The sequence below is a fragment of the Chiloscyllium punctatum genome, chromosome 2 (genome assembly GCF_047496795.1).
Source record: "Chiloscyllium punctatum isolate Juve2018m chromosome 2, sChiPun1.3, whole genome shotgun sequence".
In the NCBI taxonomy this organism is placed as follows: Eukaryota; Metazoa; Chordata; class Chondrichthyes; order Orectolobiformes; family Hemiscylliidae; genus Chiloscyllium; species Chiloscyllium punctatum.
The window spans coordinates 96908909-96914908 of record NC_092740.1 but is presented as its reverse complement, the minus strand read 5'-3'; positions in this window follow the sequence as shown (position 1 = coordinate 96914908).

Genomic DNA, 6000 nt, shown 5'->3' with positions numbered 1-6000 from the left:
ACAAAGAGCAATTGAGGCATTTGGTTTTGATGTATTCAATAGCTTATTTTCTGCTAATTCCACCAAATGATGTCACCACATTTTCCCCTTCATTTTAAGCATGCCACAGGGACAGTTAACTTAGCGATATCTTAATTCTCTCCTTAGTCACCTCAAACACCCATCCCCTTTGCATTGAAATGCAGGGGCAATTACACCACTGCTTCTGCCTTCTCTCACTTCACCCTCCAAGGCCCCAAAAACTCTTTTCTGGTAAAACAGCAATTTACATATACTTCTTTCAATCTAGTCTTCTGTATTTGTTGACAGTGTAGATTGAGTGACAGCTTTACAGAATACTCCATTCTGTCCACAAGTCTGATTTGATGCTCCCAGTAGCTTGTATTGTTCCAGTGAAGCTTCAAGATTGCACAGTCCTTAATTGTAATCTATAGTAATGACTTGGAGATAGGGAAGAATTTGCTAATGAAACAAAATTGGGTGTGAGGGCCTGCTGCGATGAGGGCATAAGAAATCTGAAAAGAGATATAGATAGGCTGAGTGAATGGGCAATAACTTAGAAGATGCAGTTTCATTAGGAAAGTGTGACCATGCAATTTGGAAGAATTAAAAGGCAGACTGCTATTTAATTAGAGAGACACTCTAAAAAAAAGTGCAGCACAGAACGATCTGTGGGTTTTTCTCCATGAAACACAAAGAATTAGCAAGGAGATGCAGAAAGTAATTAAGACGGTAAATGGAATTTTGACCATGATCTTGTTGAATAATGGGACAGGCTTGAGGGGCCAAATGGCCTACTGCTGCTCCTATTTCTTGTGTTCTTAATCCTGGATCACAAAGATTCAGAAGACCAAAAGCAAAAAAATTATGTGAGTTCATATCTGCAATTTAAATAGCCTGGAGGTAGACTTATGATATTTTTACTTAAAATTCACGACTTAGTAAGATATAAGCCCTGTCCTGCTATTGAGATGAAACCAAATATCAGCCTGCTTCCCAACACAGAAGCTAAGATATAGCAGCAATTAAAAGACTTCTTACAGGATTAAATAATAAAAAAATTGGCAGTCATAAGGCTTCTGAGAGGTATAAAGCTAAAATAAGGTGGAAGGAGGATGTGAGAAACATAATCACAACCAAGTAAGCTGAAGGCATATTTTGTGCTTCAAAACTGTGCAACAAAAAGCACTGTCATAATTTACCTTTCAGTTTTGTGTTTAAATGCAGATACCAAAAAATGGTCACAAATTTCATCAACAACACTCGAAATTAATTAAATCACTGTCACTTTCTCATCATCACCACTGTTCCAGTTGTTACTATTGTCCCTATTTAATACTGGCCTTTATTCTGATCCATCTATCTGCTTTCTAGCATAACAATATGAATCTAACAGTAATGTGAGATATGTGATCAAAACTCTAAAGGCACACATTAATACTCTTTATGATGTTATACGTATTAAAAAAAACTGTTTCTTTGTCTGTTTCTATTTATCTTGATTTGGAGATGTCGGTGTTGGACTGGGGTGTACCAAGTTAAAAATCACACAACACCAGGTTATAGTCCAACAGGTTTAATTGGAAGCACTAGCTTTCTATCTTTCGCTGCTCCTTTATCAGGTGGTTGTAGAGTACACCTGGTTGTAGTTATATTACATCTCAATGACTAACATTTCTTTTATATTTCCTCTAGAGGCCAGTAGAGAGTCAAAAATGTGGGTCTGTTGACTCATTGAAATGAATGAATGGGTAAAGCATTTCCAGACTCGCAGAACTGAATGGCAATGCATATTTTAATGCTTGCAGTTTGTTTCCTGGTACTGTTATTTTCTTTTCAATACATTCTTGCTCTTGTAGGTCTGGCTGGTTGAACGAACTTAGCTTGTTTAGATTGCAGATAATAGAACATAAAGGGTGACTACAGGACATTTAAAATCCATTAAACATTATGCAACTGCCTCTCTGTTTGCATAACAGCTTCTGTTCCCCTTAATCCAAGCATAGATCTAGTTTGGACAGTGCTCAGGTGGGTGTATTCCAAAAAGCGAATGAAGTCACTGGGCCACACACAGAGCTTTTTCATTGCTTGATTTGTGTCACTTTCTTAAAACCAAACTGGTTATGAATGACAGGCTAAACCTTTTTAAGCACAACAATTTGTTTCTTTGATTTTCAGAAACATTAGCAGAGACAACAATGTTTTCTACCTGACAGAGAGCTGCACACATTGAAGGAAGGTGGGATGTGATCAAGTTTCGAGCTGTATACTAACAAGAAGGTCAAGCATCTTGCAAAATTAGGTCACTGAAATATTGAACTGGTCAAAGGGAAAAGGGAAAACTGCATGTTTCTTATCATAATCTGGCATGCTTTGTTTGGCATGTGGCTTTTGGTTGCGTGGTCAGAATTAAATGGCAGCATTTATGGACCTCACTTTGGATTCAGCAAATCTGGAGGAAAGCTAATATCAACAATGTCACACACAATTCGATCGCCCATCTGAAATTGTTAAATCTGTAAATGTAGAACCACTTTTTGCAGATATGATTAGAATAAGAATCCTTAAAACAATGCCTTCCGCTTTGACTCTACTAAATTCTACCCATTTCTGGGAAATGGATTTGGTATCCTCCCTGTTTGTCTTGTTCCAGTGACCTTCAGTTATGTGCTTAGGTAGTTATTTTCATCAGTTACTTGATCATAAAGCACCAGAGCTAAATCTGATCTTGGCCTGCCTTAGTGTGCATACCTGCAATTTCAAATTCAAGTTTCTCACCAGCAAAAGGGACTCAGTATCAGTCAAGGGAAAACTTGAGGCCAATCCTGCAGTCCATTAGCTGTCTCAATGAAACTCGCCTGGTCTGTGTGGATCAATTCCACAATAGGTGGCAGCTGAGCCAGAAGTCATAGTTTTGGTAAAGACCTTGCTTATTATTGAATGGTCTACACTACCTAAAATTCAACAATTAAATTAGCTCTCAATGAATTACAAAGCAAGCAAGATGAAAAAGAAGTTGGATTCTCTTTCACTGATGTAAGCAAAAAAAGCATGACTGTGACTTCACCCTTTAAAAGAGAACGAAATACAAATGCTAACATCATATTATTTGTACTTCTTCTAATTACCGTGAAGCTTTGCTGGTTACTACGCTTACTGATTTAGGCCACCCAAGTTGCTGGAACATCATCTTAAGTATAAATAAGACCCTGTCAAGTTTTGTTCATTGAAGCAGGTCATGGATATTTTGGTTTTAAAAGCTCGCCTTTCTTAAAAAAAAGTATTCCTAAAAATGGACTTTGTTATGTGGGTTAAATTTGATTGTGTTCCTTTTCAGTCTTTTTGTTCACGAATCTCACTGTAACCCTTTTGCTAACTCTGAGAATTCTGTCAAATTACATTAGAAGACTCGCAGTAGTTATAAGCAGTATTGGTTATTAGTAGATCAGAGAGAAAGCTGATTTTAATTAGTGGGATAAAACTGCTGTTGGACTAAAAGAGCCCTGAGAACTACATAATAATTAATTGCAGGATAAAGAATTGTAAGAGTGACTCTCCTTACACTCACCAATCCCATTGTACATTTTAAGGAACCCTTCATCACCTGTTATGGTATGTAGAGTCATAGAGATGTCTCACAGTTAGCACACAGTATACCTTTAAGAGGCACATTCATTATTTCATTACTGCATCATGGCATGTGATCTGACTGTGTAAAGGTTTCAGACTCCATCTTAACTGGGGCCACTTGAAGCATGACACTTAAAGCTACTATTTGTAACTGAATATCTTAATATTAATATAACACTGGAATGTCTGTGATTGTTTTATTTGTATATTTCAAGATCTTTATTAAGATTCTGTTGAATATTTCAATGCCATTTCACACATATGTAGTTTTAAGTCACAGGAGCTAGAATAAGTGTTACCAGATGAAGTATAAATTACCCATTGGAGGAAAAGCCCAAATCATGGTGATAGTTCACCATGGATGAACAAAAGCTGCAGAGAGTGCCATCTGTGAGATGCACTGCAGTAGACCTTTTGGTCCAATCTGTCCATTCTGATCAAATTTCCTGGACTAAACTAGTCCTAATTACCTGCATTTGGCCCACATTCCTCTAAACATTTCCTATTCATGTACCTATCCAAATGTCTTTTACATGTTGTAACTATACCTGCATCTACCACTTCCTTTGGCAGTTCATTCTAGTTGGCATCACAGTGAAGCAGTCTGGGAAGAAGTACAGAATGTGTCCAGACTAGCTTGAGTGGGGAAACAGGAGCTGAAAGTGAATCATATAGAAGCCTCAAATAATAGTTGATTAAAAAAAGGAGTATAATATTTTAGGGGCTTTCTGAGAATTTTTTTTCACAGTAAATAAAACCTAATTAACTAAATTAGAAATTGCAGTACAAGTATTGTTCTGCATGATGCGGGAGCTGATGGATTCCATTGCAAGCCACAGTGACCACATCTGCAATAAGCACCTGCAACTCGAGCAACTTTACCTCAAAGGTAATGAGCTGGAATCCGAATTTCAGACACAGCAGCACATCCAGGATGGGGAGAGTTATCTTGACACTACGTTCCTGGCAGTCACACCCTGTAGCTTAAATATTTCAAATTTGGCCTGTGGAGGAGGGTGTGACAACAAGTGAGGCAGTAAAGGGATCCTGAACATAGCAATAGAGGAGGCTCAGCTCTTGACCTTGTGCAGCAGATGTTCCTGTTAGGGTGAAGGGCAAGTCTGGTAGGTGTGTGGAATGCTGGAGGATGAGAGAAATTGAAGTTTTGGTCAAAAATAAGAAGGAAACATTTGTTAGGTATAGAGAGGAGAGATCAAGTGAATCCCTAGAAGAGTATAAAGGCAGTAGGAGCATACTTAAGAGGGAAATCAGGAGGGCAAAAAGGGGATATGAGGTATCTTTGGCAAATAGGGTTAAGGAGACTCCAAAGGGTTTTTACGAATACAATAAGAACAAAAGGGTGACTAGGAAGAGAATAGGGCCCCTCAAAGATCAGCAAGGTAACCTATGTGTGGAACTGCAGAAGATGATGAGATTAGATTAGATTCCCCACAGCACAGAAACAGGCCCTTCAGCCCAACAAGTCTACACCAACCTTCTGAAGAGGATACCATCCAGACCCATTTCCCTCTGACTAATGTACCTAACATTGTGGGCAATTTAGCTTGGCCAATTCACCTAACTTGCACATCTTTGAACTGTGGAAAGAAACCAGAGCACCTGGAGGAAACCCACGCAGACACGGGGATAATGGGCAAATTCCACACAGACAGTTACCCGAGGCTGGAATTGAACCTTGGATCCTGATGTTGTGAGGCAGCAGTGCTAACCACTGAGCCAATTTGGGGGAGGTGCTAAATGAGTATTTAACATCAGTTTTACTATGGAGATGTAGAATGGTAGATATAGAATGTGGGGAAATAGATGGTGACATCTTGAAAAATATCCATATTACAGAGTACTGGATGCTTTTAAATGCAGAAAAGTGGATAAATCCCCAGGACCTGATTAGGTGTACCCTGGAACTCTGTGGGATGCTAGGGAAGTGATTGCTGGGCCCCTTGCTGAGATATTTGTATCGTCAATAGTCACAGGTGAGGTGCCAGAAGACTGGAGTTTGGCTAATGTGGTGCCAATATTTAAGAAAAGTGGTAGGAAAAAGTCAGGGAACTATAGACCGGTGAGCCTGACCTTGGTGGTGGGCAAGTTTTTGGAGGGAATCCTGAGGCTATTGGTCAGAGCATTGAGTACAGGAGTTGGGAGGTCATGCTGCAGCTGTGCAGGGCATTGGTTAGGTCACTTTTGGAATATTGCGTGCAATTCTAGTCTACCTCTCATTGGAAGGATGTTGTGAAACTTGAAAGGGTTCAGAAAAGATTTACAAGGATGTTATCAGGGTTGGAGGATTTGTGGTTGAGGAAGAGGCTGAATAGGCTGGGGCTGAGGATTTACATGTATTTGGAAAGGCAT